Raw genomic sequence first — 13,325 nt, forward strand, 5'->3', positions numbered from 1 at the left:
TCCTTTAGCGTGTGCAGGGATCTTTTGAAGTATTTTTACCTCCAGCTCTTCCTCACGAGGAAACAGACTGATTCCACAGCGGAAAGCCAGACAACAGCTGCACGGTGGAGCCAGGCACATGTTCCAGATGGGTCCCTTTCGACTACGCAGCTCGAAAGGCTGAGTCCAGAAGCTAAGTGGAACCTGCCGTTCAGGAAGCGAGGAGGCAGGCTTCCTTCAAGGGACGGAGTGAAGTTACGTCAATTTTGACGGAAACGTGAGTCAAAAGAAGAAGTGATATGACCTCGAGAAGATACTCGGGTCTGACGCAGAGTGATAATCAGCTTGAGAAAGCTGAGTCATACCTGGTGACTCTCATCCAGTCTTGTCGCAACCACGAGGGCCTGCCAACCTGATGAGTGTGTTTGCTGCAGGTCTGAAGAGAATTGGTAGTGAATTACCTAATTGGAGAGTGCGGTTGTGGGGAGCCCGGCAGCAGAACCAGCTTAGGGATAGCTGGAGAGGATGGAGAGAATTGGGACCCTGTTGAGGCAACTGCAACCAGGGAGCCATGGATGATGTGGCGCAGAGCCTGCTGGGAGTCTTTAGTGGAAGCAACAGGAGGGAGTAGTAACTGAGGCTTTTGGGTCTCTGCTGCCCACTGGGCACTCTGGGCTCAGGAGCCCAAAGGAACCATGTGGAAGCCTTTTGGGATTATATCCCGGAAGCTGTAAACTCTGTTCTGGGGTGGGAGGGAGGCGTGTTGTCGGCACTGAGGACTATTTTTCAGGGATAGGTGCATGAATAGTTGAAGTGGTTGAAAGGCATTCATTTTAATGCTCTGGTTTTTCTCTGTGGGAAACCACATTCAATTGGCTCCTTTCCATCTAGATGAAATCATTTTCTTTTCATCTGCTGCGAGCGTTCACTTGTCGTTAGTATTTTAGAGCACTGGACAACTGGTGCACCCCGCTGAGCCGCTGACTCTCTACGCCCAGGCGTTTCAGATTAATTTCTAACTACTGGCCCACAACTATTAACAGAATCAGGAGTCAATGTTGTTGCTCAACACATAAAAAAAAATCTCTTTTTTGAGAGACCTACCAGGTTCTGGAGAGTAGACAGGTGTAAAACTGTCTTCTATGAGCTTAAAATTGAGCTGGGGGCAATGTGACAGGCACATAAGACCAGGATACTGTTTCACTGAGGAAGCTGGTGTTGGCAGTAGGCTAGTGAGGTCCAGGACTCTGGAGAGAGTGGGCGTGAATTGACCATTAAATGAGTTTTCAGGGGTGCTAGGAAGGGAGAGGAAAGCGTGGTAGGTAGAGAGAGTGGTGTGGAAACAGAGGGTTAGACACAAGAGAGCATACGTTTGTTTAGCCACCGAGCAGAAAGTATCTTGTTAGGAAGTTATGTAAGCGCCCCTTCATTTCTCCATCCACATAACCCCCTATGTAATCCTGTTTGCTGTAATGTAATCCTGTAATGCCCATGATTCCCGGATTTAGAACTCTAAGAAAGACTTCTATTTGGTGTCTCTCTTGGTTTTCAGCCTCCTCGTAAGTCCTGGTCTCCCACCTCCCTAGTCATTTTTGCTCTTGGTAGATGGTACTTTGCTTCATCCAGGTAATCACGCCATACTCCCGATCCTAACCCATCAATGAGAGAGATCAACCTTCCACAAAGGTAATTTCAGATCTGTCTCAAGTTTCTTTGAATCCTGTTACTGCTCTACTGGTTCAAGGCCTCCAACTCTGTGTATCCTTCCATCATAGCCCTGAATCCAATCCTTCCATATGCAGCTCACCTGAAGTCAGAATGGTGTTGATGTGCCATCAGGTCACTCCTATGCTTAAAATCCTTGGATGGCTTCTCAGGTTCTGAGCATGGATCTCAACTCCTTACCATAGCCTATGCAGTGCTGCTTTGTGGGCATCCCTCACGCCTGTCTATCATCTATATACTTGTTTTTTTTTTTTTGAGGCAGGATTTCTCTGTAGCTTTAGAGCCTGTCCTGGAACTAGCTCTATAGACCAGGCTGGCCTCGAACTCACAGAGATCTGCCTGCCTCTGTCTCCCGAGTGCTGGGATTAAAGGCGTGTGCTACCACCTCCCAGAACTCAACTCTTTTGACCAGACTGGCTTTGAACTCAGAGATCTGCCTGCCTCTGCCTCCCATTAAAGGCGGTGCCACCATTGCCTGGCTTCTATGTACTTCCTTATGTTAACTATATTTCCACTCGCAGGGCGATGGTGGCCTACGCCTTTAATCCCAGCACTCGGGAGGCAGAGGCAGGCGGATCTCTGTGAGTTCGAGACCAGCCTGGTCTACAGAGCTAGTTCCAGGACAGGCTCCAAAGCCACAGAGAAACCCTGTCTCGAAAAACCAAAAAAAAAAAAAAAAAAGTTAACTATATCTCCACTCGTCTTTGGAGGGAATTACCCCAACACACATACAGACACACAGACACATACACACATGCACTTTGGGTGGGTTGATCCCACCCTTCCCTGTTTTGGAGGTTAGTTAGTATCTCTGGCATGAACAATCAGGACATTCTTTCTCTGTGTTCACTCTACTTAGCCGAGAGATGAACATGTGCTAAATTGATCCCTAGAACTCAAGGTCTTTTGTTCTAACACCAAGGATAGCTAGCTGACTGTAAATCGATGTACACCTAGAGTTGAAGGAATACCATTCATGAAGAACGGCTTCCTGATACAGAGGACAGCTCAGAATCAAGGACTGGAAACAGAGAAAGGCCAGGTTCTTCTGACAGCCCAATATGATTCCCCTTTCCCTGGACACTTCTATATTTTCAGTTTATGAGTACTGTACGTACCTGTCCCTATCTGAACATACTTTTTAAAAAGCTGCACAAACTTCCCAGAAGCCTCCCTGGCAGTCTTGCTCCCTATCTCACTCCAGTTTTGCTTTACATGTCTATAAACCAACCTTCACACATTTAGTCTTTGTCACCAGGGCCTGAATCCTTGGAAGAGTGAACAACACGTGAGTTACAAAGGAGGGGTGGGTGGCCAATTGCTGCTTAGGACTTACAGGGGTCCCTAAGAGATCTTGTCTTATTTTTCTGGGGTTTGCCAGATAAGAAAGGGGCCTGAAAGCCACGGACAAGGGAATCAGTTTACTGTTTAGCCAAGCAGCAGTTGTGTGTTCGAATTGCCCCCTAGCATTCCACATGATCTGGGGTGACACCCCTCTCTGTAGGAACTCAGAGGGTCAGTGGAAGACAATTAAGAGTCACACAGACCATCCCAGAAAATGCATTTTAAACAAAGTTATATGATAGTTTCAACTTTTAAAACTATAAGGCCTTACATTTATTTGCTATAATTCTTAATATGTTTTTTATTTCATTTTTTGAGATAGGGTTTCATGTAACAGAGGATGCCCTGTTTCTATCTCTCAAGTTCTGGAATTATAAGCACTTGAATTGAGGGGATTCAAGGAGAGATTCCAGGGGTGGGGGGATGCTTGGAGGCTGCAAGCCAGAATAACTCAGCGAGCTGTGTGCTTGTCCTATCAAGTAATGTTGCTGAGACAGCAGAGATGGCTCGTAGACAGAAGTTTCTGTCCCACCTGGTCCTGAAGCCATTCAGTCTCCAAGAAACACACAGAGGCTTATATCAATTATAAACTGTTCAGCCTGTTATCTTAGGCTTATTATTAACTAGCTCTTACAACTTAAATTAACCCATAATTCTTGTCTATGTTTAGCCACGAGGCTTGGTACCTGTTCTCAGTAAGGCATTCTTTTTTTTTTTTGGTTTTTCGAGACAGGGTTTCTCTGTGGCTTTGGAACCTGTCCTGGAACTAGCTCTGTAGACCAGGCTGGTCTCGAACTCACAGAGATCCGCCTGCCTCTGCCTCCCGAGTGCTGGGATTAAAGGCGTGCGCCACCACCGCCCGGCTCAGTAAGGCATTCTTGTCTCGCTTCCTCTGCATCTGGCTGGTGACTGCATCTCTGCCTTTCCTCTTTCCAGTATCCTTTTCGTCTGGTTGTCCTGCCTATACTCCCTGCCTGGCTATTAGCCAGTCAGCATTTTATTAAACCAATATGAGTAACAAATCTTTATAGTGTACAAGAGCATTATCCCACAGCAATGACTCAGTGGTCAAGAAAGCATACTGCTCTTGCAGGAGACCCAAGGTTGCCAGCACCCAAACCACCTGCCTATAACTCCTGCTGAAGGGGGTCTGACAACTTTCTCTGGTTTCCATGAGCACTTCCACTCACATGCATATACGTGTGTGTGCACGCATACACACACACACACACACACACACACACACACACACAACACACTCACACACTTAAAAATAAATAGTCAAGACAGTGTTATATCCATGAATACCCAGCACCCCCACAGAATCCAGGGCTGGACCTGTGTTTCAAAAGGATCCAGCAGAGACTGGGATGAAGCTGAATCAGCAAATGGAAGGTGTAACTTGGTGCAGGAGGATTCTTCTTAAGATCTTTGTTCTTACAAATCTGATCCACGGGGCTGGAGAGATGGCTCAGCGTTTAGAGCACTGGCTGCTCTTGCAGAAGGGCCCAGATTTGGTTCCCAGCACCCACATGGTGGATCACTACCATTTGTGACCCCACCTCCAGGGGATTTGATGCCCCCTTTTGGCCTCCGTGGGTACTGCATGCCCAAGTTGCACATAAACTCATGCAATCACATATCCACTCAAAGCTGATCCACTTATCTTGTGTTTGCTTTATGAGGAGGTACATTTGTAGACCAGGCTGGTGTTTTTCCTCTATTGGTACTTCCTCTTCCTCAGTGACTCGGGCCTTGCCTTCTTCCTGCAGGGAGTGGCCTTTACAGCCGTTCCCCACGACTCTGGCAGGTCTTCCTTTGTATTCCCACGTCACTCTGCCTTTCATCAAAGTGGCTCTTCCCTGGTTGAAACACCCCAGTCACGTCTCTCCTCACTACTCAGCTCCTAGAGAAGTTACCATTTTCAAAGTCAAGCAGATGCGTTAGCCTTTCTGAGCCTTAGTTTCTTCATCTATAAGGTGGAGGTAATAAGAAGCCTTGGAAATGGTGGTGTTAGAATAAACGAAGACAGGTTATAGCTTGAAAGCTGGGTTACAGCGCTCAGTGAATACAATTGCCAAGTTTGTGCTTGCATCTTCTCTTCCTCCTTCGTCATCATCATCAAGTCAAAATGCATGCTCCTGGCTTAGTATGTACTCAAGAGAAAATGTGCATGGGCATGTATGATCAGAGAAAGAATATATCTCAAGAGAACATAGAGCACACATACACACACATACATACACACACACACATACACACACACACACACACACACAACTAATGAATGATTGGAAGTAATGGCACATACTTATAATCCTAGCACTTAGGATGTAGGCCAAAAAGATCACGAGTTCAAGGCCACTCTTAGCTACATAGCAAGTATGAGGGGCAGCCTGTGCTACATGGAACTTGTCTGAAAAAAACACCAAAATTTTAAAATAAAAAATAAATAAATAACAATAGCAAAATTCTTTATGAAAGCGGCACAGTAATGCAGAATGACATGGTGGAGCCGGCGAGGTATGTAACAACCCCGGTGTTCTACAAGGGGTCAACAAACAGTTGGTGCATTGATTGCAGAAGAGCGAAAACATCCTTTACAATAAAGCAGAGAGGGGCAGGAGAGTCTGCAGTGGTCTGTCAGAGTGGGAGGAGTCCATTACATGGGGGAACAGGGGGAAGGGTTCAGGTAGATGTTTCAATACTCAGACCCACTTTTTTAGAACATGTGAACATGGATACTATTCCCTTTAGGAGATGAAATTTCATTTGTTTGAGAATCCGTGGTCCAAAGAGCCTGTTTTCTTTCCTCTCCCTTTCTTTCCTCTGTTTTCTTCTTTGCCGGAGAATGGGAGGCGGCTCTACGGTGAAGCCCACACATCTGCAGTTTTCTTTGTGAACCAGTTCTCTATGACAACCATGGCATGCGTTCTGGGGTAGGAGACAGCTGAGTAAGGAATTAATCAAACCCTTTTATGCCTATTCTCACCGTCTGAAAAGGGGTCTTTACACAGAACGCTCCTAAATGAGCAGTGGATGAATATTCATAGATAAATTTCCCCGCTGACAAGCTGGAAGGACACCACTCTCAGAACATTTGCTGCTTCCCGGGAGAGTGGAGTGGCTTCGGTCTTTGTGCTTTATTATAGAGGGACATGAATCAGCCTCCAGCGCTGAAGAAACAGAACGTTCTCTGTCTGTGATAACCTTGTCAAAGTTCAAGGAGTGTTGGAGAAGGAGTATGAGAATTTCTCATGTCCAGCTTGTCTGTGGTGTGTGGAAAAGGCTAGTGTGTACATCATCATGAGCCACCAGATACCCTCTCTGACCCGTGTGACTCAGTTTCTCATAACCTACTTTTCACTCTTTCTCTTGCTAGAACCACAGTCTGCAGTGTTCTGTCCAGATAATGTCTCTCAATACCAACAATTTCAATATTTGAAGGACAGCTTCATGATGTAGCATGTCCTTCTGTATATGTGTTGCTTTTATTGGTTAATGAGTAAAGATGCTTCGGCCTATGGTAGGGCAGAATATAGCCAGGCTGGAAGGATATATATAGAGAGTAGGTGGAGTCAGGGAGATGCCACATAGCTGCTGAAGGAGGCAGATGCCATGTAGCTGCCTAAGAAGCAAGAGGTAACAAACCACAAGCCTCGTGGTAAAATATAAAATAATAGAAATGGGTTAATTTAAGATATAAGAGCTATCTAGAAATATGCCTATGCTATTGGCCAAACAATGTTGTAATTAATATAGTTTCTATGTGATTATTTGGGTCTGGGCTTCCAGGAACGAAAGAGTAGCCTCTGGTTACAGCTTAGAGCTTTTGAAGGGCTTCCATCCACATCATCTGTTTCCCTATAAGGAAGGCAGGGTGGAGATGGCAGAACCCACTGCATGCTGGCAGGGTGTGTGTTTGTTTGTCAGTGGTAAGAACAGCAGAGATGAGATAATGACGGGAGGGTTAGACTTTTCTATAGGTACTTTTCATATCACTTGCGTTTTAAACCATGTTTATCAATTAAATGCTTCAATTCAATTCTATCAGCTTGTCCCTGCCAATCAACCAGGATGGGCTGACATTTCTACCACAGGGGCTTGCAAGAAATGTATGCTTTTGACTAGGATCCACTGTCCATCCAAAAGAACTGTGTCACCCTAGATGGAGAGATGAGGGACAGTGAGGGACTGCCCTGGGGCTAGACAGTGCAGGGTGATTGCTCAGCAGATGGAGAAGCAGTCCAGTGTCTTTTCTGCGACCTTTGGAATCTGTGAAAATCAGGGTCCCTTTCTTTGTAGTGTAGGTGATTTCCCAGGCCATTACTGCAATGCCCTGGCAGGCCCCGGTCCCATGGAACTGAGACAAGCTGCTCTAAGAATAGGGGCACCCTCTACTGCTGAACTTAACCTCCCCTGGTATGAGGCCTGGAGTGACCTGGCTTCTAGGAGTAAGATCTTGGCACCAACTGCTCAACCCCATTATCGGTACGTAGAGCCCTTAAACCACCCAAGGGCATTGGGCCATCTCCACTCAACAGCTGTCCGGTAGCTCAGGCTCTGTTAAAAGAAGTTAAACTGCTTCTGGCGCCTCATCACCTTTTTCTTACAGCTTCCTCCTTTCCGAGATATGTCTCCCTTTGATATTTATATAGTCAGCTCAAGAATTGTTCAGGGTTTTTTTTTTTTTTTTATTTCATGAGACATAATAAAAATAGGCCAGGCATCCAGCAGCCAAGCTGGCAGGAAGGCCTGATGTCACTGCTTCCTGTGCTTCACTCCACTTCAGTGCTAGAATGATGTTTTGTTACAATTCCCTGGAGCAGTGGTTTTTCAGCCTTCCTAATGCTGCAACCCTTTCATTGCTCATGTTGAGGTGATCCTTGCAACCGTAAGATTATTTTTAATGCTATTTTACAACTGTAATTTTGCTACTATTATGAATTGTAATGGAGATACCAGTCTTTTCTGATGGTACTAGGTGACTGTAGTTTGACGTGTTCGGTCCTGACATTCAGCTCCCAAATAACCACATGGAGTAAATCTACAAATTATGAAAGCCCAGCCAATAGTTTATGCTTGTTTTTAGCTAGTTCTTATAACTTAAATTAACCAATTTCTATTAATTTACTTTCTGCCTCATGACTTTATTACTTTTATTCTGTCCTGCCTATACTGTTCCCTCTGAGTCCTGGCATCTCCGCGTCGGTAACCTTCTTCTCAGCATCTTCTCTGCCCCCCCCCCCAAATCCTGCCTAGCTATTGGCCATTCAGTCTTTTATTAAACCAATCCTGAGTGACACATCTTCAGTGTACAAAAAGATTATTCCACAATCTCTTTGCCCCCTTTTGTCCAAATAAAAAAAGAAAGGGCTTAACTCTATCTAACGCAGGAAAACTCTATGTAATAAGAATATATAAAGACTCATTACACATGGCCCCAATGTCTGGGAATGTATTTCCACAAAAGACCCGAGAAAGCTTTAAAGCAAAGCATTCCAAATACACAAATAATGAAGCCAAACGTGGTGTCCTAGTACTTCGGTATCTTGTGGTACAGAGATACGTACCTGGTACGCATCATGTGGTACCTAGTCATAACCTGCGATCTTGAGTCACCAATTAGCCATCAGCTAAGTTGCAAGGTGCTTTAAGATTTTGCTCACGCAGACAAAAAAGGTTACAGATACACATAAAAGCAAGTTCAGATGGGAAAAACTGTAAACAGGTTACAGCGTGTTTAACCATGTGCGTAGGCTTAAGAAGAAAAAAGAAAACTGGTATAAACAGTCATAAAATAAATAAATAAGTGAACGAATGATAAAGTCTTCAAAGAAAGAGTAAAGTAAAAAAAGGAAGAGATTAAGCCATGTAGATGGGAAATAAACAGGGAGTCTGGATCCTGTATTTTATTGTGTTGTCTTTAAATTTTTTGATTGCTGATAAGCAACCAATAGTTGCTGAGAGACGTTAGAGTATAACAACTACTAAATTAAATCAACTTATATATTTTAAAAATGTCTTGACTTCAAAATGGAAATAAAAATCTGTTGCATCAGAGAAGAAGTTATACTTTCATTTCCACAGAAAATGAAAAACAGTGGATCTTCAAGATTAAAGAGGATCAGGTTTGGTTAGGGGAGCCCCTCTGAAAATCCTGGCTATAGACATAAAGCAATAAACCTAAAAATAAAAAAAAACCCTACAAGACAGGTGATGTATGCTTTACCTGCTCAAACATAAAACAAAAAAATCATCTTTGGTTGGGTTGTGTACAACACATAGTCTGAACTTGTATTAATAGAGATATGTATGTTACCATTGAAAGTTTGTATGTTTTCAGAACAAGGGGACCAGATACCAATGAAAATGTGTGACCCAGTGATCCAGCCTTTCAGAGTACCTCTGTTACAGTTCCCTCAGAATTCTGCATTCAGTACAGCTTTAAGACTGCTGCTGAGATTGTCCAGTCTCACAGACTCAGAAAAGACTTCAGATAAGCCTTGCATTATCCCATCACACTGAAACTGGACAAGACTTAACTCTCCCAGGACTTGATTATTTCCCCAATTTTCTTAATGTTCCCTAAAGATATCAGTGCCCCCATGTAACATGAGGGCCTGCTTGTTGTACTTCCTAGTTCCCACAGCTGGTAACCCCCAAAGAAATTACACAGAGGTCTACATAACTTATAAACTGATTGGCCCATTAACTCAGGCTTTGTATTAGCTCTTATAACATATACCAGCCCATTATTCTAGTATATGTTAGCCATATGGCTTGGTACCTTTTTCAGCAGGGCAGGTCATATCCTGCTTCTTTGGTCTGGACAGGACTGCGAGAGATGATCTTCCTTTTCCCCAGAATACTCCTGTTCTCATTGCCCCACCTCTACTTCCTGTCTGGTTTTCCCACCTATACTTTCTACCTGGCTACCGGCCAAGAAGCATTTATTTAAAATGTAATTGACAGAATACAGAATTGTTCTGTACCACCCCCAGACAACAGAAAGCAGTCAAGAAAACATGATGCCCACATTCCCAAGAGTTGGGTGGATAGTTTTTGGTCATTTGATGGGTTATAGATGTTTAATGTCATTTAGAGGGGTTGGTTACAAGTTGTTATTGGTCATGGTCAGGAAAAAAGCTAAACAACAGAGTTGGATTCAAGAATCTCTTTCTGAAGGAAAAATAAGGGGGTATAGTATAGAAATGATGAGATACAAGGGTGGATTGTTGAGTCTACCTTTGAACAACCACTAGTCTCAAGTATTTTACATTGACATGGACTTTGGTATATTGATGCAAATTTAAAGTTATTTTTGTTAGGTCAAGTGTATATTTCTACTCTCATTTGGGGTATTGTGCTTATCAGCTCATTTAAAAATGTAATATATAATTAAGAAATGCAGGTTAGTAGTTAGTCACCTATAACAATCAAACTTAGTCATATTTTCAAGATCAAACAGAGATATATTTTAGACAGATATATGGTCTTTAAAAGCTTCAAAAACCTACAGAATATGGCATTTAGGATGTTTCACAACCTGAGGATTTTTATGACAGCACCAACCTACTTTATAGAAAGATGATGGACACTGGGGAGCCTCTGTATGGAGTTTGCTTTCAATGTGGCAAAACTAGCCATTTTGGAAAGAAATTGCCCTTGCCTCAACTGCTGATGGGATGCTGTTCAAACTAGACAAGTAGGACAAAAAAGAAAGTGACTGCTAAACTTTGCCAAGACAAAGTAGAACAATCCTTCAAAATTCCTGCTTCATAAAAGAATCTTCCAGATATTCTAGGCCTGTAAGCTGAAGATTGGATGCCCCAATGTTGTAAAGGAATCTTGGGGGTCATTGTCCAGGCAGCCAGATGTCTCTGTTATTTCTAGTTTTGGAAGTAGCTTGTTCTGTGCTTTGTTTACCCAGGTAATAGTTTATCTTTCTGGAGTCTTTGATTGAATTGAAGACTGGGTAAACAAAGTGCATGTTGTCACCAGCAGCAGACTGAAACGTTCTTTTTAGAACTCTCTACTCAGATGAAGCAGGTATCCTTGGCTTAAAACACTATAGACATGAATTTCAGGATGAGTACAAGTGAGGCATACTTGGGGTTTATGAAAATGATTTGTGAGGTATTTTCATAAATGTGTCATTATAAAGAAAATGATTTTAATTAGATTAAACATGGGCATTGATAGAGAAAGTACAGTACTTACTCAAGTGTGGGTAAGAGGTTCTCAAAAGAACCCACTTAAGGCCAATAGATTTAAATACAATAAAATTTTGGTGGCTTCTAGAGCCACATTGTTCCAAGGGATGAAGTCCATGTGTTTTGGTATACTTATTCTTATCCAAGAAATTTCCTTTTGGGACATAAAACCATATAATTTCTGAGATGCATTTTATAGGCTTCTAGATTGATAAGATCAGTAGGATCAAAGGGTCAAAGGAATCCTTATTGCAGTAGGTACACCTAAGTCACAAGGAAGTCAAGTTACACTCTGACGTTAAACATCGTTCATAATATTGTTTGTGAGATTCTCATAAAGTTCCAGGCTTGCAGATGAGAAAGGGATAAGGTTACATTCAAAAGACACATGACTTTAGATTTAAGCATGGATCCTTGCTATTTTAACATGCATACCTGAAATAGCTCCATAAAAAGAATACTGGGGCTGGAGCAATGACTCAGTGGATAAAGACATTGCTGATGACCTGAACTGGATCCCTAGGACTCACTTAGTGGAAGATAAGAATCTACCCCTGCAGGTTGTCCTCTGCCCTCTTTTCCTGTGATGTGGCATCCACATAGATGCACACACAGAGATGCACCAATGTAATTCGGATAAAAAATATACTGAATATACATTGCATATTTGTGCCATTTTTTGGGTAATCTGTGTCCAAATTCTTCACTTTCAAATAGGCAAGAGAGATATCACCCAGATTTCCAGCGGAGGGACTTCTCGTCCCTCCCTTGGCTTTCCCTGGCTGTCTATCATGCTTCAGACCCTTTTCCTTGGTGTCATAGAAGCATGCAAAAAGCAAGAGTTTCCTGAGAAATGTGATCTCATCTGGCTAGTCTGGTTTTGACATGTTTCTTTGTTTTCTCTCTTTACCTAGATGAAAGAAACTCTGAATCAGAAGTCTAGGCTGTTACTCAAACCCAACCATGGAAGGTCTGTGGTTGATTCCCTCCAGTCTGGGAGCATGAGTGTCTTGTCAGTGGAAGAGGTGTTACACCTCTCTTTTATCTATCTGAAATAACGTTGCGTAAAGAAGTGAACTGGAATTTCACAACTGTTTTCTTCTCTCTATCTTCTTGCCAAATTCACTTTTTCCATGATGTCGTAAAGCCCCTGAAAATGCCTTGTGTAAAAATCCTCCCAGTTCATATCTAAGGAACTCATTGTTTCCAAGGGAAAGGAGCTAAAACATACATTGATGAACACTAGTGAGAAGGCACACACATTGTGATTCCATGGAGGAGAAGGTTATATGATAGGGCATTAAATACCTGTGCCAAGGGTTGTGGAGGGGGGGGTGTGGGAGTAGGATCTGGAAGGCATGCTCTTAGCATGGGGTGTTGAAAGCTGAGGGACCAAAGCCATGGGAGCAAGAGACACTGTCAGTGCAAGGGGACAAGCTGAGTTGAGGCCCCACAATGGTTAATCTTAACTTAAATGTCAACTTGATTACATTTATAATCACCATAGAAAAAAACCTCTGGATACATTTGTGAGGGGGTTTCTAGATTAGATTAATTGCAGTGGGGGAGAGTCAACTCCATCCCAAATCTGCCATTCTATGTCAAAAGGAGAAAGCAAGCCAAGCGCCAGCATTCATTTCTCTCTCTCTCTCTCTCTCTCTCTCTCTCTCTCTCTCTCTCTCTCTCTCTCTCTCTCTCTCTCTCTCTTTCTCTCTCTCTCTCCTGAATGTGATGTAGCGTGATCAACTTTCACATTCTTGCTGCCCATGGACTATAACTTCAAATCCTAAGTGAAAGTAAGTCCTGCCTTGAGTTGCATTTACCAGGTACTTTGAAACAACAAGAAAAGTAAGAAAGGGAGGAGTAGCAATGGCTTTCCATGTGGAAGGAAACAAATGACATTTTCCTGAATATTGAGAGCCCTCCTGGAGCAGCTGGTGGCCCTTAGCACAGAATACCATGTCTGGGCTAGCAGGGTTTGAGAGGTATGGTGAGGTGGGGAGGAAAAAAATCAGAATCAGGACAACCCAGTGAAGAGAGTGGGACTCTCGGAAGAAGAAT

The sequence above is a fragment of the Microtus pennsylvanicus genome, chromosome 4, assembly GCF_037038515.1.
Source record: "Microtus pennsylvanicus isolate mMicPen1 chromosome 4, mMicPen1.hap1, whole genome shotgun sequence".
Lineage (NCBI taxonomy): Eukaryota > Metazoa > Chordata > Mammalia > Rodentia > Cricetidae > Microtus > Microtus pennsylvanicus.